At 39.0% G+C, this 25,808-nt stretch overlaps 1 protein-coding gene across 12 annotated transcripts in view; it reads left to right on the top strand.

Moving 5' to 3' along the window:
* LOC129717487 (uncharacterized) overlaps nt 1–25,808 on the top strand; it is a 135,887-nt gene that overhangs the window by 11,442 nt on the left and 98,637 nt on the right. For 6 of the 12 annotated variants that reach the window (XM_055667413.1, XM_055667409.1, XM_055667403.1 and 3 more), the window contains exon 2: nt 15,340–16,094. The gene's annotated coding sequence lies outside the window, so the exon portion shown is untranslated. Of the gene's footprint in view, nt 1–15,319; nt 16,095–25,808 lie in introns of all 12 variants that reach the window. The other 6 variants (XM_055667412.1, XM_055667410.1, XM_055667404.1 and 3 more) reach the window with 3 other exon arrangements.

The following is a 25,808-nucleotide window of genomic DNA, read 5'->3' as shown; positions in this document are numbered from 1 at the left end:
GCGAGATCGAGGGGAGGTCGATTCGGAAGAAGGAATAGCACTTTTTAATCCCTAAAAGTACCCCTCCACCGTGTGAGTCTCGATCTCGACGAATAATGTTAAAATCGTGGAAATTGAGTTGATCGTTTGAATTGAGAAAGGTTTCACAGAGCGCAAATGCGTCACTATTGTATGTATTTATTAAATGAGAAAATAGATCGAATTTGGGGATGATACTTCTGCAATTCCACTGTAATACAGTGATAAAATTCCTAACCTCTTTCGCCGTATTAGTCATCGAAAGATATGATAGCTGAAATGAGGGGCCAAGTTGCTGCTAGTTGCTTCAAAAAGGTTTTCACTGTAGGAAGAAGGGTAAGAAGAATATTTTGTAGGGGATCTGGTATGTTGAATGTTTTAAATATCCAGTCCACAATATCAGAGAATTTTATGAACCCTGTTTCTTTTTTATCTTCTGATCGAGAAATGGGTGCACGAGGGGTTTTTGGTGCCCCAGGAAGCGGTGGGTACTCCTGGTTTGATTTGAAAATAAAAACCGGGAGGTACTTGCTTCGGTTTTTCTTCACCGCTTCCTTTTTGTGTTGGTTTATTGGTCGTTCCGCTAGGGGTTATCTTGCGACCTTTGCGAGAAAGATTAGGAGAGCTGATCATTCTCCTCTTCCTAGATCCTTCTGGCATGGCATAAGAACACCCTTCGACGGGATCGTCAGATGTACCCTCATCGGTTGGCAAAAAGGAAAGATGTTTCCTGTCGAGGGTGGCTCAGCACTCTTCAGCATTTCTGCGAAAGAGCGCTTTGATCGTTCCTTGAGGGAACGCTTTATTTTTTCCTCGCGCTGTTTGTACGCGGGACACGCCGAAGGGTCATGCCGAGTTCCCTCGCAGTAAAGACACTTTTCAGTATCCTCACTGCAAGCGGTCTCAGCATGATTGCCTCCGCACTTGCTGCAGCGTGCCTTGTTGCAGCAGTAGGTGGCTGTATGACTTAACTGCTTGCAGTTTTGGCAATGCATGACCCGCGGTACAAACAGGCGTACAGGCAGACGAACCCTGTCCAAAGAGGTGTAGTTCGGCAGTGCGGATCCGGCGAATGTTACACGGAAGGAATCCGAAGGGAAGAATTTCTTCTTCCCTTCTTCGATGGATACTGAATGCAATTGCTTGACATCCAGTATCTTTACATCTTGAATCAGGGGGTTCTTGAAGCAGCCAACCCCGTGACGCAAAATGTCATCGACCGTGAGGCTTCCTTCGGTAACCACACCGTCGATCTCCACGTCCTTGGCAGGGATGTACACGCGGTACTCTCTCGTGAAGAGCTCGTAGCTAGCAATTGCGTTTGCTTGCTTCAAGCTACTCACAACAACTCGCAGTTTGTTCGGTCTAACCTTCGTAATTTCGGTTACGTCCGAAAACTGTTTTGCCAGGTCCTTGCCGATTTGAATAATATTTAGAGGCTTCTTTATGGGCCTGAAGTAAACTACGAACGGACCTTTCGGAGCATCTGGGTAAGCTTTCACCCGTGTTGCCGGTACCCTTGGTACGGGGCTAGGTAGCGGGGAAGGTAGAGGGGAATTGATGGGGGAGATCTCAATCTCTTCCCCAATTGTTTCCACATCCAGGAATAGTTGCACCTGCATGTCGTCCATTTTGCGGGAGATTTACGCTCTACCGCACACAAACGATAAATATAAATAAAATGTGGGGGGGGGGGTCAAGTAGTTGCTATTAAATTTTAAAAACAATTTTTCAAACTACAATGGATCAAAATAAAAAAAAGGCAGTAATACTAATACTAATAACAATAGTAATAATAATAATAATAATAATAATAATAATAATAATAATAATAATAATAATAATAATAATAATAATAATAATAATAATAATAATAATAATAATAATAATAATAATAATAATAATAATAATAATAATAATAATAATAATAATAATAATAATAACTATAATTATAATAATAACAATAATAATAATACTATTAATAATAATGATAAAAATTCTAAAGTGAATACTTCACCGAACGTCTAAGTCACGACCTCACGGCTGATAGTAGAATTAATCGAGCGTCTCCGCAGAACAAACAATGACGATCCAGCTTCGTGTTGTGACCAGCGAAGGAAAAAAATCACCTCTAGCGATTAATGAATACATATAAAACATGCCTAGGATGCGTTTACATCGTCGTCAGTATGCGAAAAACAAAGTATCGGTGCTGGTGCACTCTTTTTGCTTTCCTCTTTACGACATATTTCTATTCATTAGTGTACACCACAATACGTGGTTCTCAATGTGCACAACTCGGTATATGAAGTTATTCGTCTCTGTTACAGAGAGCGATCAGAACTTGTTATATCCTTATTCTTTTGACTCATGAATATGATTTTTTGTCAGAAAAAGAAAGAAAATGACAGTGTATGCTCTCCTACTCTCGCTTAAACTCAACCGCTGCCGAAGTAGTTCCTTCCCCCACACATTCCCTCTCACCGCACCACACCTCTGCTGCTGTTTAGGCGACATGATTTTCTCCTGTTGCTATCCTTTCTTCCCGTAACTACCGGCCTATGGAGAGACAAACGCAACGATCGAATCGCTTCTCAGAGCTGATGTAGTCTAGGTCATGTGTTTGTTTTCTCCCAGAAACCTATGCACGCTATCATCATTTCATTATGGGTTGAGAGGATTCGAGTTTAGTCCCGGCCTGTACACTTCGTGAAGTGCACATATGATGAATAAACGACGATTGCATCATATTCGTTTCGTTTCCATCACTGGTTGTGACACAGTGGCCGTATCCTACACGCGACCTTGTAGATGCCATTTGTAGTTGACTTCCACTCCGTGCTGCTAGCGGGGTAACAGCGGTGCGGGAGAATTATTCTTGCTGATATATCAGCTGCGTATCAGATCACTGGCGGAGTAGCCTGCCCCTACCAGTGTGCAGAAGATGTTTCTGCCGATAAACTGCCGGCTATTGTTATCGCGCAGCACAAGAACTAATCGACAAAAAAACACCCGTACGATAACTCGTGTATTGTTATTTTGCGAACTCAAACGGAGATGAACAATTTGCGTCTAATCGAGACGAAAGCAAAACAACGAATGACCGGAAGTGTTGCCAATAGCTTATTTTTGTATTTAAAAATTAGGTGTGCATTTCGGCAAATGCAGCTAATTTTATTTTAAATTTGGTAGCTTCATCGTATTTCTCAAAAAAAAAAAAAATACAGGAGGGTTGTGTGCAAATCCACGACCGCAAGGTTGAAGTAGAATACTTTTACAAGAAAGATAACCCGGCTGCTTGCATGTCAGTCATTTTGAAATCGGATTTGTTTCGTATATACCGCTTGTTAAGCACAGTATTAACAAATCGTAATAAACATCACACTGCTGTGCATTTGCTGCAGCATCAAACCTCAGTTTCAGTTTATTAATAACCATTCATTATTCTCTTCCAAAAACATTTAGTAGCCTTGAAAAAGGCCGATTGCTGCAATTGAAATTTTCATTCAATTATTGCATAAATGCTTCATGGTCAGATATACCCGCTCCAACTGCTACGCTATCCATTGCTACGCCACAGCTGTGGCCGCTATTCGCTATCGCTGGTATCCTACTGCTGCTGCTGAGGGATGACTGCTGTTGTCGCTGTCTGGAACTATTATGAGAGGCTTCGGCTGAAATAAGCTCTTATATAGGCCAAACAGCATATTTTAAATTGCATGGTATATTATTCTGTCGACCGTGCTTGGGAAGCAATCATATAACGTCCAATCAGAGGTTGAATTTTTCGTTTTGACAAGGCTTGGCTATTTTCAATAGTACAACAGTTTGAATAATAAAATTACAATTATCTTCATTTGGAGAGAATCATAGAAGATTTTCCAATTTATTGCTGCAAGAACGAAGAAAATCCATCGAATACTAACCGATTTATTAGCATTTGAAATTGGACATATTTTCAACTTTTTTCGGTTTTAGATTTTCATTTCACATCCCTATGTAGTCGAACTTCCTGAGAGAAGTATTCTACTTCAAAAAAATACGTATGAATCACTTATCACCCCGAGGTGATACGAGCCAATCTCGAGATATAACATTTCTACGAAAATAGTTGTAAACTTCGTAATTAATTTTTCTTACAATTCATAGACTCAAGATGCCCGAAAAATACCGATAGGTATTTTTTGACGAAAGTAAATCAAGTATTAAAAAAAAATATTATTTTTGATCACAAGTGTTGATTAGGTTTGTGTTTAAAAACTAAATTTGTATTTTTCGGCATATGCAGTTAATTTTATTTTAAATTGATAGCTTCATCGTGTTTCTCGGAAATTTTTACGTAAAAAACACTTATCATCCTGTGGTAATAAGAGCCTTTCTCGAGATATAACATTTATAGGAAAAATTAATTATGAAATTCGAAACTATTTCTGTAAAATGTTGTATCTCGAGATTGACTAATATTACCTCAGGGTGATAGGTGTTTCTAACGTGAAATTTTCTGATAAAATTGGCTACATTTGTCGAAAAATGCAAAATTTGTTTTTAAATACAAAAATAATCTATTTGGCAACACTTGCGGAGAAAAAAATTTTTTTTTCTTGATTTTTGCTTTATTTTCTTCAAAAACCACCTATGACTAGTTTTCGGACTCTTATGTCTATAAATTGTAAAAAATATAAAAAAGTGGATTTGACAAAAACTGCGTTATCTTGCAACAAAGAGGGGGATCGCACTGAGCGGGAGATATTCCAATCGACACCAAAATTCAGATTTTTTCAAAGTGACACTAGATCAATAATTCCCCCAGCGTTCAGTAAAATCTTTGATGGTCGTGTCCAAGTTTGTACTTTTTCGTGGTCACTTTGTATGGAATGACTCATACATAAGAGGGAACACACGTACTGCTTTAGCTGTTTTCAAAAGTGTCGAAAACCTTCACGTATTTCGTGTTCGAATAGTTTTATTCACTCTCAGGTTCATATTCGACCAATAAATCGATAAATGGAAAACGAAAAAAAATTTTTCCTATTTTTGGCTTATGAGCAAACCACTAAGAGTGTATGATGCTAAAATATCCGATACTTTTGGCCTGAGTAACGATACAAGCATCGCCCATCCCTACATTGAACTGTATGATTCAGTGCAGTTCCTTACCAGAATCCCTACGTCGCACAGTGCTTTGAATGTAGGGTAAGACGGGACAAAAATCAAAACAACACGATTTTGTCGATAAAACATGTTGATGTAACAAGGAAAGTTGTTTGTTACCTTAAGAGCTACTGAATGCATAAAGGTCTTATGTGATACACTAAATCCCAAAACTGTCCCAAACGCCAACGCACTCATTCTATACCAGACACCCTTAATCTCTTTATAAAAGCTGTACATTGTAACGAAAACTGCGGTTTCTATGTTTGACTTACTTTTACATCATTGCAGAAGTGACTTATGCGCAATTACAACGAAATGAAAGATTTTTTTTAGGTATTCTTTTACGTATGATTTTTATTATTTTTTATATATTTAATTACCAGAGTAACAAACAATTTAAAATTCTTCGTGATGCATATTATATTATCAAGTTAAGTTTTGGGTCATCTTCAGACGAATTGGAACAGTTGTTCGAAACGGTAGCAGCAAATACTAGTTCTTTTGGGGAGTTATTTGCAACGAGCTCTGCAACTCGCCGTTTTCAATTCTCCTTGAGCAGCTTTCAGAAAGTTTCTGAGGACGCTGACGAGTAGAAATGTGGTTGTATTCATAATTATCATTCTCACCGAATTGAGGAAGAGCAAGCGGTGACTCCAACCAAATTTCATGCTTTTTCATAAAATACTTTTTTATTCTATTGCATTTCTCCCATTTCGAGTTCAATTTCGGACAATATACAGCAGAAAACTTGTGCAAATCATCATAAACATGCTCGACTGTGTCTCCTGGTAGAGACAATATCGAAATACACATGATGTTCTTTTGCTTGCATTACAGTTAAACCACTTTTCAAATATCTGCTGCTTCACGAGCGATCGGCATTGACATACGAAAAATGAAAAATTTCTCAGAGTTGCAGGAAGTTGCAGCTAATTTTTATATATTTTGTAGAGGACACTTCAAGCAAACTTTTGATGTATGTTTTAGAGAGAAACTCGGTGGAACTTTTTTTAAAACGCTAACGAAAGTTTGAGTTCGCGTTTTTTTTAAGGATTAATACCTTCACCAACTCATCATACCGATAAATCATACACGCAATCGAAACCAAGTCTCTCTATCAATGAAATATATTGCACTAGCCTTGATTGTTATTTTCCATTTTGTTGTATTGGAATACACGAAGTAATTAAGTTTTACCAAGGTTTAGAAAACGCGCGACAATTTAGCACGGAATGTGAAACTAATGATTGCTCTGGACGCTGACGCTTGCTATGCTTGTATTAGTATTTGTGATGCTTTCCAAAGCTCACCAATACTTGTTCATAACCCAGGAGATATCTGTGAACATATCTGGGTACTTGGTGCATCCAAATAAAAAAGAAAAAAAAAACGATTTTTGTCTATGGTTCAACGCACTGTGCGTCGTCGACTGCAAAACCTATAACTTCGAAGCTTTTTTCTATTGGGTTAAAGTTCCACTTTTAGGGCATCCTTCAGTGGTTGTTCTTGTAAGGCATGTGCCACCGAGTTGAGCAGTTATTTCGCGGTTAATCAGCATGGCGTGAATCCACTTTATCGTGTTCCTGTCTATGTTCGGAACAATTGTTTGTATGAATGACCTGCATAATCGCAATTTGTCAAAAAGTATGAAAAGTTTACTACACTAAAAAAAAATAACTTTTTTGTGTTGAGAGATAGAATAGTTTGTTCAGCAAAGTTTTAGAATATGAAACTTTGTTGAACAAATGAAAATCCTATCTTCTTTCGGTACAAAGTTATAAAGTATATTACATGGAACTTACTCAAAAGTTAGTTTTTTGTACTTAACTTTTATTAGTTGCATTTTACAAAAAAGTATTGTTCGGAGGAATTATTAGGGCACACAAAACACACATTTTTGCCAAAGGTCATATATCTCCAGGACTTTTCCTTACAAAGTTATACATGTTTTAGCTTATTTTTTCGATGTTAGGTGTTAAAGGTTTTAAAAAAACCTTAAATTTGATTGTTTCCAAATTTCTTGTTTACTTTTTCTTTTTTTTTATCGACCCAATGACGCAACACTTCTGTTTTTTTGTCATTTTTTTTTTAATTTCTGCAATACCATTCGCAGATTTTTGGGTTTAAGTCATTTGTTTAAATTTCTATCATTTTTATTTTTTGTGTGTCTGAGTTTTAAACTGCATCGAAGGATACAGTGCAGTGCTCTGCATCGTTCTCCGTATAAAGATGCCTCTAGTAAGCAGAGTATAGCGTTGTACATAAAGCGCTGGCAACTGAAGGACAGGCCAAACAAATCACAAATTACAAAATTACACAAAACATTGCAGTAAGATAAGAAAATAACCAATTCAAAAATTGGGAAGTCCGCTTACCTTCTTCCTACCCCCGTTAAAGGCACTGCTTGGAACCAGCTCACAGTAGTATAATTGTCGACTCCTTTATTTTGTAGAGCCTTGTTATCGAAAGTTCCCTCACTATCAAGAAAAGCGCTTCGACACGAAGCAATGCAGAGCACTGGAGACATCGGAGATTGCGAGTTCGAGTTCTGTCTGGATGAGGTATATTCGATAATTTTTCACCTCAAACGTAAAACCATATACACTGCCTGCTTGCTTTACAAAAACCTGGATTGTAGTCGTAAGGAAAAAAAGGAAATTAGTTTGTAAAGTAATGCAGAGTGGTTCCACTGACTTACTCTCATCGCTGCGGTTATCTAAACTCGCTGCGGATGTAATTATCCGTATTCTACTCTATGAACTTGAGAGGAGTTGACGTTGGGTCATTGGTCTCAATAAATAGTGCCCAGTTGATGAGAGTTTCCGTGAACAGTCGAAGAGTGGGCACTACGGAGTCATGTGACGTCGTGCGTCTAAGTTCGAGATTCTTTAACTCTGTGAAGTTCGACCCGGAGGTCACTATCGTGCAAGGAAAGTTTCTTTGGTTCCGCGAATGGCAGGTCTGATTGGACCCCTAACGCTTGTGTTTGGCGACGTTGTCTCAGTCGATCGTTGCCGTTTGTTTACGATCTGATCTGGGCGGTTAGTCTGGTTGACTGGTTGATAGAATAAGTGGCCTAGGCTTAGCGGTCTCTGCAGACGCCGCCGTTGCGATTGGGAAAGCCATTTGATAGCAGCACGACGTGATTTGGGTTTCCCCCTTGTTATTCGATAACGTCTCCCGCTAGGCGAACTAACGATTAGTGGTGAAGCCGAAAGCCCTCTGATTCGCTGTCGAAGTTGAAGCTTCCCAGTCCTGCTTGTTGCATGCGGCTTTGTTGCGCTGCATGTCATGTATTAGCTGCCCTCATAAATTCTGCGGCGATATAGAATGAAAGTTTCATTTTGCAGCATATTGCGTTGACCGAAAGGCGTCGTACACAAATTACAAATCTAGATTTCCGGCCCCCTCCTCCCTAGGTAACAATAAGCATGCTTCTCTTCCTCCTCAGTAAGCCTCTAGAGTGCAGGAGAACATCTTGCACTGCGGAGACAACTGCCGTCACACTAAAGAGCAAATCAATACGCTCATGCTAGAAGAGAGCGACAAACGATTTTTTCTGTTGACCTACCTGAACGTACTGCGGTGAAATCTGAAATCTCTCTCTTGCGAGACAATGAACTATGGTGTACTTTCTCACACTTGTGGACGCACAATAATTACACTGCAGAGCTATCTGCGGTGCGTTTCACAGTTGGTTTCTTGAGCATGGCAGAAGAGGAAAAGAGATTGGGAGAAAAAAAAAATAGACTGCGTTGCTCGTGCCGGTCGAATTTACTCTGGTGGAATTCGTTCGTAGCTTCACGAGGACTACATTTTTCCCGGTAGGTTTTTTTTCACCTTCCGGACTACTCGCCAGTGGACACTGTTGTGCACTTTTGCGTTTGTCTCTCTGTAAGCTGGTTGAGACACTTTGGAGTGAGAAAGAAGCAGTGTGGTGAAAGCATTTGCTACACGCAGGCACATACTGGAAGGGAAGTGCGCCGTGAATTTTTTCTCCTCTCCTTTCACATACTGAGGAGAATGACAAGCATGACAATAAGTATCGTTTGATATGACTCCCCCTCCCCTAAGATTACGTAACGCTAAACAGCCTGACCCCCCTCCTAATTTTCAATTTTGAGCAAACATTTCAGTTAGGTAACTATGTAACGGCTGTGATCAGTTTTGCTTTAAACACAGCTTATGAGAAAGTTCTCTATTGTTCCAAGGTTCCAAGCAGTAGGAGTAGCAGTAGCAGTAGGTTATTCCAAGCAGTAGCGCAAAAATCCCAATTTTCGAACCCCCACCTCTCCATATGTAACGAAACGAAACGACACACACCTACCCCTTCATAAAAACGCAGTAACGCAGTTACAATTTGCTTTATTAAAATGCTCGTTTCTGGAGAGTCTCTCCAAAGATTTTTTATTACGTAACGCTGATCTTACCTCTAACAAATAACAAATCGTTAAGTTCAAGGATATCATCTCCCTTCTCTAAGCGTTACTCAATGTATGAATGCCGTCTAGGATTTTACTCTATCGCCGACGGAAACCACAAGCTGTCCGCACACGCTTAAGGGAACATTCATAAATGACGTAGCATTCAAGGGGGGTGGGAGTATTTGCAGTTTTGTGACGAAATGTGGCGAGGGGGAAGCTGTGAGGTCAAGTCAAGTTATGTAGCAAATATAAAACTAAGAAAAAAAAAATGTATTTTTTATAATTGTTATTCATTTATGATACAAGGTATGTTTTTGATAATAAGATTTGCAACAAAAACGTCATGGGGGGTTATAAAGCTACGTAATTATTTATCTAGAGGGGGGTCTGACGCTGTGACGAAATAGTAGGGGGAGGGGGGTCGAAAAACCTTAAAAAAGCTACGTCATTTATGGATGTTCTCCAATATGTCCAAGCTTATAAGTTTTGGTGGTACATGGGTCAGAGCATGTTCTATCTGTGGAGCAGTGATCAGCGCGAAAAATACAACCTGCAAAAATTTGACTTCGCTTGGAACCTTAAACAAACTCGATCCAGCGAACTCAAAGGTTGTGGATCTTATCTTTTTCACTGGGGTTTACCACAGACTAACAGACATAACACTTCGAACAAATTTTCAATAAAATCATCGTTCAGATGATTCCAGTACTTTACGTTAGTAACACCAGCACCATCTGCTGTCGTGTTCGCTCTGCATCATGTATTTCGACATCAGCGCCAGCGTTACTGCATGTGTCAAATGGGGAACCACAAAATATGTATGAGACTGCATGACAGCGCCCCAGACGGCGTTATCGCGTGATGACTGTTATTCGATTGGAAATTTGTAATGATCGTTTTTTGTGGCGATGGAACTAGGTTCCAGCGTCTGTTAGTCTGTGGGTTTACTTTTTTCACGCACGCAAACGCTAGTGAAAAAAGCAGCAGCAAAACTTGAAAACTTGACTTTAAGTGCGTTCTGTCAGTTGCAGCCAATTTTCACTTCGCTCGGAGTGTAGACTCTAGAGGTGGGAAAAATGGTTCACTATAGTGAGCGGATCAGAGCGGTTCCGCTCACTAAGATGAACTAGTTCTTTTTAACAGCTCACTCGCTCTTTTCGTTCCTACATAATTTTTGGTTTTTATCAGTGTAGCTAATTATCAGACACCGCAAGCGAGAGCCAGGTGAAAACTTTACACCCGATTTGCCAAGCGCAAGGTCGCGCGCAAAATTACAATAGAACTCCCAGAAACAAGCTGCCACCAAACGTCTGCCCTGATATGCATGACTTGCATTTCTCATCACCAAGCCACCAGCCAGCCGCAAGAGCATGCAAAAAAAACAACTTGCAACAGTCTATACACAGGTACACGGGTTGGCTAACGCCGAGTACGCACACGAATGGATGTGGAACGAAAAGAACGAAAGAACGGATTCACTGATCTGGTAATCCGCTCCCAGGCTGATCAAAAGATTCAGTTCTTTGAAAGAGCGAAATCTTTCGCTCTCAGAAGAACTGGTTTTTCCGATGGCTCTTTTGTTCAGCTCGCAGGCAATCCGCTCGCGATCAGAAGATTTCGATCTTTTAAAGAACTGATTTTCTGATCAGCTCGCGAGCGGATTGTCTGCATAGATTCAAAAGATCAGTGAACCAGTTCTATCGCTCTTTTCGTTCCACTTTTCGTTTGCGTCCCGGCGTTAGCCAGCCCGTGTGCTGTGTGTGAACTGTGGCAAGTAGATTTTATTTTTTATTCCCGCGGCTGGTGCGGCAGCTATTTTCTGGGAGTTCAATTGCAGTGTCGCACGCCGCTTTGCGCTTGGGGTGTAAAACATTCATATGGCTCTCGCTTGCGGTGTCTGATCAACAAAATCAACTTCAGCTTTTTGCTTGAAGTAAGGGGTGAGTTACCGCTCTTTAAAAAAGAGCGATAGATCATTCACTCACTTTGAAGAACCAGCTCTTTAGATCAGTTCGTGAGCGGATTGCCCACCTCTAGTAGACTCGTTAATTTCGCTTCACTTAAACTGTGAACTGCAGGCTGGTGAAATACCTGCGTGTTCCAAAAACGGGTTTTCACGACAGATTTCGCTAGCGAAAATTTACGCTGTTTCGCTTGTCGAATTTTTCACTTCGCTTGAAACTGTAAACTATGCTTTAAGCAGTGTTCCATACGTCAAGTACAGCAATCATTTCTGGTGCATCCAAAACAAGGCAAATAAAACAAGAATCTTTGTTTATGAAAACGAGATCCAAGCAACGTGATCGATGATTGCAATTGCAAACTTCCGAATTTCCGCGAGCAGTAAACCAATCACGCACGCAAAGACGCCATGAGTAGACACCAATCGCCTACTGTGATATCCCTTATATCAGCATTTAAAAATTGACAGAACCTTTCCGTACCAAGAGGTCATCTAATGTTTACTACCATCAGCCTGGACTATTTCGATGCCACGAAGTTAAAACTTTATTGAAAAGCTTGCAACTACACCAAACAATTTGTTGATCATCTGTGAGAATACTACTGATACTGCCGGCTTGAAGAAACAACATGCTAATATAGACAACAACGACCTTGATAATGCACGCACAGTACTAAGAGCAGTACTTACTTTGCCAAGCCAAGCACTCAAGAAGTCGGTTTCCGCTGCTCGTCTTCGGCTCGGCACGCAACGCATGAAGAACAACCCACACAGCGATTATTTTTTGCCTTTCTTTGCTCTGTACCGTCTTCTTGTATTCTGATTTGCGTTTCGTGTCTGCCGTGTAGCTTCACCAGAACTACACCTTTGTATTGTAGCTGCTTTGGTCATTTCACTTTCATTATTTGTTCTGTCACGAATGGTTGCATTTCACTGTTAGAAAATTTATTTTTTAACTTGACAAAGAATCTACTTATACTAGTTGGTTTCGTAATTGAGTGAAGGTCATTCTAGGAAAATTAGAAGAATAATTTGGCAAATTGAAAACATTGCCTACGGTTGTTTGTCATAATTTATTGGTTATTATGTTTGTTCTGATGTTTCTAAAGACTTTCAAATCATTTTCAGAGTAAGATTCATACATTGTTTGAATTGATCAGTCGCATATAAGACCATATTGCTCGTTTTGGTGGATTTAGGAAATCGGGCTTTTGGTTTTTTAGAATATAGAATTTTTTTTTTGCAGTAGGTGTAATTCTTGGTGTTCACTTGAAAATGCGAATTTTGAAAACACAGATGAGAGAGGCGCGCTCACGTCACTCATTTTCAACACGGGTAGCCTTGTAGTTGGGACATGAGTGCGGGAGATTATTAAAGAGAGAGAACAGAAGAGAACGACGTAAAATATGAAATGTTTTCCTGCTATTTTAGTGATACTATCGTACCGTGCAACACACGTGCTGTTTAAGTAAACCGTTGCGTAGTTCAGTCAAGGGTCAGTTTAAGAACAACATGCGAATTGTTGTTTATCGCGTGATATGACCAGTAGGGTGCCAGTGGAATTCGACTTTTCGAATTTCGTTTAGCGGTAGGACTCAAAAGTTTCATTTCGAACATTTTTTGTTTTCATGACAAACGTCTCAGAAATGCATGAATTGACAAGATCTGGTGTTGTCCCTAAAGTCGTGTTTTTATGTCGATTTTCTGGGAGTCAGAAAGTTTTCGAGCTGGAAGACGAGAAAGTCGATTTTCATAAAACAATTCTTTTGAGACAACTCCAGATATTGAAGTTTTTTTTTAAGCATTTGAGAGACATTTGATTTAAAAAAAAAATCGATTTCGAAAATTTCATTTCCGTGTCGTCGATAAAAAAAAGTAGGAACTTTGACCGCTTCGAGGAACGTGTTCCCGAAATCCGATTGAGCTGATATTTTGTATGGGGACTTCTAGAGAAGGCAAAACTGTTGAGCCTTACCGCTAAACGAAATACATACAGTCTATAACAAACCGTAATACAGAAACCGAATAATTCTGGTACCGTGGAATGGAGTGAAATTGATCAGTGGGGTGAAATTGATCACCTGAAAACTCGTGATGAAAAATACTAATCAAAAGATAGTGCTCTTACAACACTAGGCAATGTTAACGTGTCTTTTAAAACAACTTTTGCATGATTCACATACCTGTCAAAGTTAACCCTTGCATGCCCGGTGGAATTTTTCATATTTTCGAAAAATTCTTCTAACTCAGTCAAAATTCAATCAAATTAGATCAAACAAGTTCCCAAATAACAAAAAAAAGTATTGAATTTACTTAAAGTAATCTTAGTTGAGGGTTAATTACGTTAAATTTGGAGAAGTGAGTAAAGTTTGATAAAAGTTCAAAAAATGTAGTTTTCAACAATGATCACAATACTGATGAATTCGCAGGAAACCACAAAGATTTTAATTTTAGAGCTAGTTTTTGAGATTTTGCAACAACCCGAGTTGAAATCGGTCTAACGAGGATGAAATAAGAGCAAATTTAGCAAAAAGCAGCTCGTGAATCAAAATGAACAAATTTTAACCTGAAATATCGTTATTTTCGTTTCTAAACTAGCTGTAAATGATATTTTTCAGCACAGAAATCATCATTTATCTTTAGCATATCGAAAAAAAGCACATTGCCAAAAGAATGTATGGATTCCAATGGTGATCAATTTCACCCCAATTTACCTCATAGTACATTATAGAATTATCGGATTTATTTCATGAAGTAGACGATAGAAATTTCACCAATAGCTATAGAGGTTTACTGGAGCACATACCAGTACTTGTTTTAAAATTATACAATTTTGGGAAAAATGTACATGAAGCTAGTTAATTGGAAATCGTTATAAAAATTGATCAATTTCACCCCATTCCTTGGTACGGTTTTCTACAAGAGAAAGCCTAATATTATTTCATATATTTTTTTTACTAACCCCAAATCTCTCCTCCTCTTCTTCTAAATCGTACGACAAAAAATTAAAATGATTCGTAGAAATTTTTGTCATTTTTAGTTTGGTAATCTTTTGTCTTTTGTGTAAATTTTGGAAACTTCACTGATATGAGTAAATTCTAAAATCGACGTAAAAAACCGCGTGAAAATAGTCGCGTTCAGGGCGACTTCAGTGTATTTCATATCATCAGTTTCATATCTTGATTTGTTTTGGCTTAATAATAACCGAAAATTGAAATTTCCTTCTCCTACTACTTGATTTTGCATAATTATTCAATTGCTCTACTTGCTTCTGATTTTATAGCACTACAATTGGTTGCTAACAACTCTCTCCAAGTTTTCAATAATAACCACTAGAAACTTCCACACAGTTACAGTTGACAAGCACGAAGTGCACGATGTCTACACTGCAACACCGCCTACTTGGACCGTTTAGTACGCTAGACGCGCTGTACGACAGAAAGGACGCCATCTCGGCGCTCCCACTTTGCTCGAGTATTTTTCGAGGGCAGGTACTTGATAAGGGAATTGTTGTTGCCGTTGCTGCTGTCGTGATAATGTGTACGTGCAGTCTGGCCTGCAGATGCAACAGATGCTAAGATGTAGAGTGGCACAAAAGAAAAGGATAACAGCTGAATGCTGTGGTGTAAAGATGAATCAAATAAAGCGGTGATAATGGAAATTGGAGTGCCAATTGAAGATTAGTTCCGAGTGACGTGAAGTGTGTGGCTCTTCAGCACTTTTGTGAGATAACGAATAATTGAATGATGAGAATGTCAAGTTTTTTTAGTTTTCGTTTAGGTGCTAGTAAAGAGATGAAATTAAGCAAAAAAAAAAATATCGGAAGTGAAAAACAATCTCGAATCGAGAAGAAATCAAACCTAACACAAAAATATCTACCGAAAGGCCGGCTGCTGGTGTGAGAGAAACCGGTGGTGGGGTGCGGGGTTGCAAAACCAACCGAGTCAACCGAGGAAGTGGCATCACGCAACCGAGCCGAGTGTGTAAGTTTTTATTTAGCATACAAAAAGAGTGCGATACGAAACGGAAAATGTGTCAAGACCTGACGCCTGGCCTAGGCCTCCCGGCAGCTGCTGCTGCTGCTGGTTTTGTCGTCGTTTTTTCCACCATCACCATCACCATCACCAGCAGCGCCCTCGGGGGAAAGGAATGAAATTGTTTGGATTATATAACTAAAATAGAATCCATCAGCGTTGCCATTTGCGTGTACAACACGGTGTTGATTCGGGCGTCGAAAAAGTTGGCTAACCCGGACTGTGCAAACAAGAAGCAAGAAAAAAGAAGAAGAATTGATAGTGAAAAAAAGTGAGACCGTGTGGGTAGGTTACACCACATCACGTCACGTCACGCTCGTTAGAATCGTATTCGAACGGGATAAGTAAACTAGCAGGCGGGGAGAAGCGAGGAACTGTACCGGTGGTGGTGAGAGTCGTCGAACGTGAGAGAGAGAGAGAGCGAGCTCGACTACTCATTCAACAGTGGTTTGGTATTTCCCTCGCATCATCCCGGCAGAAAAAAAACCTGCTAACCCAAAGGTGAGTGATGATGTGTTGTACTGCATGTACTGCATGTGCGGGAAATGTGTGAATGAAGGAAACTTAGCAAATTGTCGCGCTTTCGAGATCGACAGACATCGCATCGGTTGCTGGGATCAATCGTGAATGGAATGGTTTGATGGTTGCTGCTTGGTTGGTTGCGTTCGAAAGAAGGAGACGCACGGAGATTTGTGATGGCGAGCGCTCGCACAGCTCTCCATTGATGTTTATTTGCCTCACTGGGTGCGTAAATTTTCCACGAACTGTTAGCAATTCCGAGCGATGTAATAAATCAGGGATTTAATTATTGAATCGCTTCGCGATTGCTTTTACGGCAAATTTAAGCTTAGCGCACAATTTGTGCCACTGCGAAACGATATTATCGCTTTGCTCTGCTTTAATATTTATTATCATCGGTAAAGTTTTTAAATGGTGTTTCAAGAGGCGAATTGAAATCAGTTGCGAACGGGAATTGATTGCTGTTTGTAATCATTTTGCTTGTTGTTCTACCCCCCAAATTATTATTAATTCTTAGCTGTTGGTAGCTCCTCAGTTTCAGTGGAGTTTTAGACTGCTGCTCAGTTTTCTTAGAAAATTGTGTTGACATGTTGTCAGCCGTAATTTATTCTGCTTAATTAAAACGCACGCTGTCTCCCCTTCCAATACTCAAGTGCTTCTTAGAACTGATACTGCATGGAATCAGTGACGTTTCTGTCACCGTGTTATATTACCAATTCATCCTTGCATAGCAAACTAGATGAATAAATCAGTTCCGCCAGAATTTTATTCCGTGAAACCGGAGCAGGCTGCGAATAAAGGCAGCCAATCATAACTCGAATCAACATCCATGCCAAAATACACCCCCATTCTCCGTCCACTCTAACAAACCATTCCGTGGCCATAGTTTTGTGTTTACGCGCTCGAACTTTTCGGCTGCCTACGATCGGCAAACTTGGCACGCTGCAACCCAGAGGGTGCACTTGAGAACGTCCCCCGGCTGGCGTCATTTTTGGCTTTGGATGACAAATACCACCGGCAAGATGAACGAGGCCTCGAGGCGCACGAACCACAAACCAGTTTGTAACGCTATTGGCACAGTTTCGGAGGACGGGAACAATCATAAATTAAAGTTTGGCTTCTTCTTGTCCGTTGGTGAGTTATCATAACATTAAATTCAGTTGAATTCTCTCAATGACAACGTAACACCACCGATTACGGGGGATCTGTTAGAACTAAGATTAATAACGCCGTCGAACGCCACACTCGAATTCATCATTAATTATTAACTTCGGTAGAAATCAGCCCGAAAATATCCGAACCAGTACGACACTGCCGGCGCGGGCAAATAACCGCCAAAATTCCCATTCCTTGACGCTGCCGGTGGGACTAATCGCGATCGATTGCATTTACCGGGACGTCTGACAGCCGAGAGGATGAAAGAAAATAAGTTAGAAACCAGGCGAAAGCCGGTGACTTGTTCGTTTGTTTTTTTTTTCTGTTTCCTTTGTTTTTCTTCGGTCGCCTATAAATACTGGTTCGAAATCGTCCCGCTCAGTAGGCGCGGACCGGTAGAAAAGTTGCTATAGCAAGCAAGAAAAAAACTCAACCTGAGTTGGGAATATGTAATACAGTGCAGAGGGGAAAGTGATACCTTCTGTATACAGCTTTTCCCAGTTCGTGACTAGAGGCTTAACCTGGGAAGTGTTTCACATGCTTTTGGGAATAAAAAAATATGGTGTAAGAATTCGGCGTGTTCTGCTAAATTGAATATTGTGAATAATTTGCTGTATCGAAAATGTCTTGCCTCTAAGTTAATCCTTACATTACTTTCAATTCTTTAACATTGCTCAGATGTTTATGTTTACCTTTCGGCGGAAATGATAGACGATTTTGTAGGTTAACACATATGTGCTTTACTGTATTGTACCGTCTAGACTCAGAGGTCTCAATACAGCCAATTTTCAAGTGAACAAAGTTTGCAGTTTTCCGATGAATAAAACGAGCAAAAGTTCATCGCAACCGAAGCAAAAACCAAACCACCGCAATACAAGACTTCCGACCGCTGGTAACCAACTTTTTAGACCAATTCGACACAACTAAAGTGAGTGACTATTCATGTTTTAAGCTCTATTACTAACTTTTTATGTTGAATACAGTTTTCCCTTGAAAAAGGCCACCAAAACGGCCGAAACGTCGGGCAGTTTTGCTAGATTGTCGTGTATTTCCTTCATAAAGACTGAGAAAGCCAAAAAACAGACCAACCTTTCCATAACCATTACCAGTCGTTAACATAAAAATAAATTATTTGGGGATTCCAAAAAAATATCAATGTTGAGCGACAGATAGATTGTTTGTGCATTTAAAAAATGTAATTGCATTTTTCGGCAAATCAGTGTACACTTAAGTCGCTTTTCACGCGGGGGATACGTGTCGCGTAAAAAAACCACGTATATTCCGGAACCTGCGTAAGAAACCGCGTAAAAAGCGATTTGTATTTTGTTATCAAATTAAACAATTCCATCGTGCTCCTGAGAAAATTTTACATCAAAAACACTTATCACCCTGAAGTAAGCAATGCAAAGCCTTGGTGCTACATTCCGTATCGGAATTCGACCTTCTGTTTTACTATTATACACAGACTTCGCAGCCGTCTGTTAAGTATACAGGACAATTGCGGGGCTAGTGCTACGATCCTACTGACACTAACAGTCTCTCCCGAGCCGGGACTGGAACATACGACGACTGCCTCGAGACCAGCTGGAAGATTTTCACCCTGATGTATTATGAGCAAAACCCGAGTTAAAACATTTCTTGTTATTATTCTGCTAATATCTCTGAAATTGGCTTGATTATGGACATTCTGAATAATGCAATTTGAAGAAAATTATTCAAGAAATCCGAAAACCAATGGTTGGAATATGGGCGAACTGTCATTGTAGCAATTTCGAGCAGTTTCTATTCGTGATTTAGAAGTTTAATGACAACGAAAGAAAATTTTTGAGAATTAAGTTTTGCTCAGAAAATGCAGCTCTTTCAGATGATATAGAAAACTGATATAGCTAAGCAACCCAATTGATATGAAGTAAGCAAATCACAAAGCTCAAGGATAATACTTAACACAAAATTTCGAATACTATTCTAGTGTGTACACAAAACAGTTATTTTGGCAACACGGCTGATAAATGTCAAAATAAGCGCAGATTTAGAAATCTTCTGCAGGAATGGTGTTCTGAAAAACTGCCTTGTTCAAAACCAAAACAGATATGGAGAAACTTATTCTCTACAGGACTTACCGAAAATCCAGTGGACCGTAATAACGAAGGTTTCATCACAACGCACTGGTAGATATTGATAAAATAGAATTTTAAGCAATAAATAGAACTTTTGAGGAGAGATTTGTTTCTTTCTATTCTAAAAATCTATTTATAAACATGAGGTGAAGAGGAACTATCGAAATAGTTCCTGTAAAACCCGAACTATGCACAACATCATTACTCTGATGTTGATACGTGTGGCAACACATTTTTTGATCATTTTTTCACGTACTTTGGGAAATGGCTGTTTAAATTGTAATTTTTTTTTAATTTCCAACATGTGGTCAGTATATCTCCATTTTTTCAATCATTGTGACTGCAGCGTTCATGCGATTCGATAAATCGAATCATCCTAGCGATGGTTTCACCAGGTTTTCCGTTGAGTTGTCTCTGCTTTTCTCAACCAACTGTTGAATGAATTGTCCAATCTCAGAGTGAACTTTGTTCAATCGTCGTGCCAAATACGGATACGTATTCCACTCCATCCTTTTCTCCCATAGTTTGTTCTTCTGGTCGATATTCCCATTGATCTTCTTCCTCGCTAGATGCAATTTCGCTCTGCAATATCGTTACTTCTTCTTATCAGTCTAGTCATGATGTAGTTTTCGTCAACTAACAAGTTCTGAGTGTTTTGGTTAACTTCTATCAGACGGATCTCTTGCAGGTAGCGTACGATTAATCGAAACGGCTGAAAAACATTTTACAGCGAGAGCTAAGAAAGTATTTAAAATGATTATTGTCTTACCATTTTTAACGAGACATGGTCGATGACCAACAAGAAACTGGCATTCGAAGTCCTTTGGTTCGGAGTGCTGGGAATACACAAGCTTTGCATCAATCGACAACGGAGACCCACAAAATTGAGCCTACTTTCTTCGGCTTGGTTCATGCCGCGGAAAACTATGCATGCTAACTGGTAGTTTGTATTTCCGTATCCTTTTCATGATGAAATTTCACATAATTTTACTGAGCAAAACGGCATTAAAAGCATCAAAAAAAATGAATGCACTTCAATTTTCAAAACAAACTTTATGACGTTATATTCCCGAGTGCTTTGATCGGATTTTATGTCGGGTGTGTACCTATAGGAAGCAGGCACCTCTCGGAAGCAAATACTTCGCATTATGTTCTGCTAAAAATTGTGACCCATTCAATGATACGGGCCTATTCGTGGCTACAAAGTTGAAAGACATTTTAAAGGTTGTTCACACCTAGGCAATTGTCAAAATGTGTGTGATGACAAAAACTAAAATAATGCATCGTTGTAGCCGCGAATAATCAAAAGGCATCTCGGAAAGCATGGTAAAGAAGCAAAATCCGTTGACAGTTTTGAGAATATGTGGTTCGCGGCATTGTAAAAAGTTTCAGTGACAGTGGTACGCAACCAAATGGAGATCACCGTTAGAGAAGTTCGAGGATTCTCTAGAAACAAGCGGTAACTCTTATATTTTATATGATACTAGCTGAGTACCCGATTCTGCTCGGGAATCAATATTAACTCTTGTTGTTATGGTAGCTTAGAAACTACTGAGGACTAGTTGAACTCGAAAATTGATATTCCTTGTCCCTATTGAATCGCTTTCACATTTTAAATTTTTACATTTTAATAAGCTTTTAACAGCTGTTCAGATACCGGTAGACGCTATCTTGAGTTTCAAAATGGTATAAGACATCTTTTTCAAGTTTCTGGGTGCAGTCCCGGTTCAAGAATCTAGATATTTCAGTATTGTTTTGCACATGGCGTGGTTCACAAGGGTTCTGCCGCTCTCCAAACCCGGGGACACCGTGTATTCCCTGCCAGACCCCACTACCTGGTCAACATATCTCGCCCGCTGAGCCGTCATTTTCCGTTCTCCTGCATGCCGTAAAAGTTCGAAAACTCCGATCTTTCGCGGGTCCTCCTCGAGCATTGTCCACGTTTCATGCCCATAGAGAACAGCCGGTCTTATGAACGTTTTGTACAGGTTACACTTCGTACGGGGGCTTAGACTGTTCGACCGCAATTGCTTGTGAATCCAATGGTAGGCACGGCTTCCGCTGATAATAAGCCACGACTGGTATCATCCACAATCACCAATAAGCCAAGATAGACAAACTCGTCGGTTACCTCGAACTCGTCACCGTCGACCGTAATACTGCTGCATAGGCGGTGTCGGTCGGCTTCGGTTCCACCAGCTAGTATCATACTAACCCATACCCCGCATGTTGTTGTCCGCTCGATTTATTACACTCTGTAGCGCAATGTTAAATAGAGACCATCACATTTTTACTAACACTAATAAAATAGCTCTCTACAAATAATATTGTGGCCCTGAAAAGACTCAAATCGGTATCTGGGGTTGATTTCTGGCTTCTGCGAATCATCACAGTTGGTCTCGAGGTACAATGCTGGCCTAATAAACCAGTCGTCATAGGTTCGAATCTCGGCTCGGGAAAGACTGTTAGTGTCAATAGGATCGTAGCCAGGCATACCAATGGTACAGTCTTTTTTCTTACTGTCTGCTAAGGGTTCCATCCCTGTTGCTGTTTGTTCGTGATACATATCGTGCTGGCAGTCCGATAGTTACATTGAGAATGTAATGGCAACAAAGCATCACAAAAGGAAACGAAAAATGTACTCCGTGTTTCGATTTGGCATTATTTGAAGGTGTCTTCGGGATGACGAATGTAGAAAAGAGGAGAAGCTGTGTGTATCGCATACCGAATGTTATATACAACCAAACATGCTATCGCCGACGTGGGAATAAGCTGAACAGCAAAGAAAAAAAAAAAACATTCGTGTCAGGGCTGAAATTCACCTCAGTGCAGACAGAACCACACAAATTTGTACACAACACATACGCCATCAAACCGTGCATGCCACTCCCGATATTTCGTTTGTGTTCTCTTCTCCCCATTCGCTCTTTTCTTCTTTCTTTCGCACCGAAAAAATGCGACTGAGTACGCTTGGGGCATTTGCCAAAATGTGCGACACCACACATTGTGTCTTACTTTGTGTGTTGCTTGGGGCATTGATTATCGGATTTGACAAACGAACGATTATTGTATCCAATTTTCTTTTTTTGGTTTTTGCACTTCATTTGACTCCTATTGAAATAATTTAGGAGCTAATTTTTAGTGCTGCTCAATGGGTAGATATCGACTTTTCGAATTTCGTTTAGAAGTAGGGCTCAACAGTTTCGTCTTTGAAAAAAGTTCCCATACTAAACTTTAGCTTAATCTGACTTTTGTGACCAATGAAAAAATGCACTACATGTGTGTTCATAGATTTCTGAATATGAAAAAATTTTGATGCCAAATGTCTTAAAGATGCATGAAACATCGAGATCTAGTGGTATCCAAAAACATAAAATGAAAAACTCGATCGGTTATAGTTTCACTTTACGAATGAACGAACTTTTAAATGCGACGAAGGACAATTTTTTTCCATATAAGTCATTACCACCCTAATGAACGGTATCAGTAGTGAATGCATGTAGCGATTGTATATGAATACCGGGACAGAAACATGTCTGGACGTGCGTAATATGTCCTAAGAAACACGTCCACACCATTGAGAATCGTGTTTAAATGAATTTTTAGAAAAGTATATGGTCTTTTCTTGGTTCCTTTCCTCTGCTATTTTTTCTACCCGCAACGCAACGCAAACTGCTCAAACTGAAGCTGTTTGTTCTCACGCAATGTGTCACAAAAAGCAGCACAAATTTTTGTTCCGTTCTTCCTCTCTTGAAATATTTCTCACTTGGTGATATCTTTCGTAGTCATTTCGTTTTCGCTCTTTCTCTATGTGCCTGTTGGTTGTCAAAATGTGTAGGTACCATTCTCGTTGTGCCTTGAAGTAAAATTAACACACTGAGCGCAATGAGTGTGCGAATGACTGCCCTGTGTATGGGAAACTAGACGGCAACGTCATAGTCGCAACATAATTTATCTGTCGGCTGTTTTTATTTTGTCAATACCGACACTGTCATAGAGGGACGCTCTCGGATGTCATCAAAAAAATGTCATCGTTTGGTGCATTTTTTTCTTCTGGCTAACAGCTATATTTTTTCATTTTTTCTGGTTTCAGTTTTTGGACCAATGACCAATGTTGTCAAGTCAATCGCTTAGCTGTTGTCACTCACTTGAGCTGCACGCACCGCCTTCGTCCACGTATGGCGGAGGTAAACAGAGAGACTGAGACTGATGTTTTGATTTTGATTAACTGATGTTTTGGAGTACTACACTTTCTCCCTTTGAAAGAATAATGTAATATAAGGAAATTCAGTCAGTCAGGATGAGATTGTATTAGAAGGGGTGAGATTATGCCATCCAATCCGTGATTTGTCAGGCATCTCTTCCGGGTCAGCAAACTAGTCTTTCTTGGTTATGTATTCGAGGAAATTTATTCAAGAAAGTTTGGTCTTGTGATCGCCATAAGACTGACAAACAATGGGTTTGTATGGCACAATCTCACCTCGGCTTACGGTACCTTAACAGCAATTTTGCAGATTTTTTTTCCATACGTTTAGAAGTCACTGCCAATATTTTTCATGGAGAAAGTCCATTCTCTGTTCTAATCGCAAAATACATGGTAATTTTTTTTTCGGGCATATGTTTTCTGAATTTGGAAGATTTTTTTCGGGCGTCTCCCTTTTTCTTACTATCTTTCCCATTGTAGGAGTTGCCATCCAGAATGATATGCACACACAGCCGTGAAGCATCACGATTAAAACTTCATGGTAAAATAATGTGATAATATTAACGGGACTGCAACATTATCGAAAAACGTTTCTCTTCTATCTACGAAGATGAAAGAGGTTAGATTCTTGGTTCATTCGAAAATTCAGGTCATATTAATTTTTGATAATTTTTCAATAAGCGCTTTATCATGTGTAACAGCTTTGTAGAAGAAAGTTTTTCCCTAGAATGTTCGAAATTAGTTTTACCCAATCCATTGATTATTCTCCATTTTATAGAAGTTGAAATTTTGTGATTAATCCACTTAACAGTGAGAAGCGAATTTTACTTTTTTCATTTTTGCATATAAAGATTCACTTTGTTCGGCAAAGTTGTTGCACATTTTATAATAAACAATTTTGTCAAAGGTACCATACGTCTATCTGCCTTTTTAAATGGACTTTTGTGGAGTTTTCTACAGATTGTCACTTGAAATCAATTTTTTCAATATAACATTTAGTAGTGATTTTCTACAATTTTTCAATGTTCTACATTGTTGTTTGCTATCACAAAATAAACAATGTCATCGAAGAAAGTTTATTTTTATCTCTCATATTTCATTGGTCATAGACGATTTTTATTAAAACAATGCACTAATTTAATAACAGATATCTTTAAAAGCTGAAAATATCTGCAGATTAAACCATTTCTATATTTAAGTATAAGTAAAACATCATTCAATCCAGATATAGGCATTTGTCTCTTGCTGTCTCCTGTGCAGATATTTGTAAATAAATAAGTGCATTATTTTAATAAAAATCAATAATAACTAAATAAAGTTAAGAGATAAAAATAACTTTCTTCAGTGAACTTGTGTGTTTTATTATGGTTAATAACATTGAAAAATTTTAAAAATCACTTTAAAAAGTTATCTTAAGAAAAATATTTTAAGGGGCATTCTAGAGAAAACTTTACAAGAGTTCATTTAAATTAGCAGATACAAGTATAGTGTCTTCGACAAAGTTGTTTCTTACAAATTGTCCTAAAACTTTACTCAGCAAAGTGGATTTTTATATGTAAAAATGAGAAAAATAAAACTTATTTCTTTATTTTAGGTAGAATCACAAAATTCTAACTTCTACAAAATGGGGAATAATCAATAGAACAACTTTACTGAAGACACTATGTGAGATTCGAAGATAATGTTTGTTTCGATGTAGCAAACAATTTTATAGAACATTAAAAAATTGTAGAAAACCACTATGAAAAGTTTAATAGCAAAAAAAGGTTTTAAGTAGTAATATATAAAAAACTTCACAAAAGTCCATTTAAATAGATAGATAGAAGTATGCTGTCTTCTACAAAGTTGTTTCTTTTAAAATTTGCTACAATTTTGCAGAACAAAGTGGATTTTTATATTTCAAAATGAGAAAAGTAAAATTCGTTTCTCACTGTTGAGTGGATTATTCATGAAATTGCAACTTCTATAACATGGAGAATACTTAATGGAACAACTTTGCTGGAGACGTTACAGCTCTAAAATCAATATTTTTGGGTCAAAATGATTTCGATCACGTTTTTGCAACTTTGGAAACAGTGTGCACCCGTCACGCATGTTTGCTTTTCGCATGCAGTATACAGTAAGGTCTTTTTTACACGAGGGATGCATTCCAAATTTGTATGGGATCGCGTGAAAAAAGACTTTTCTGAATTGCGAATATAACGATGAAAACCGTTTTAA

Source organism: Wyeomyia smithii, chromosome 1 (genome assembly GCF_029784165.1).
Source record: "Wyeomyia smithii strain HCP4-BCI-WySm-NY-G18 chromosome 1, ASM2978416v1, whole genome shotgun sequence".
Taxonomy (NCBI): Eukaryota; Metazoa; Arthropoda; class Insecta; order Diptera; family Culicidae; genus Wyeomyia; species Wyeomyia smithii.
The sequence above is the reverse complement of the archived record's forward strand: the minus strand, read 5'-3'. Positions and strand labels throughout refer to the sequence as shown.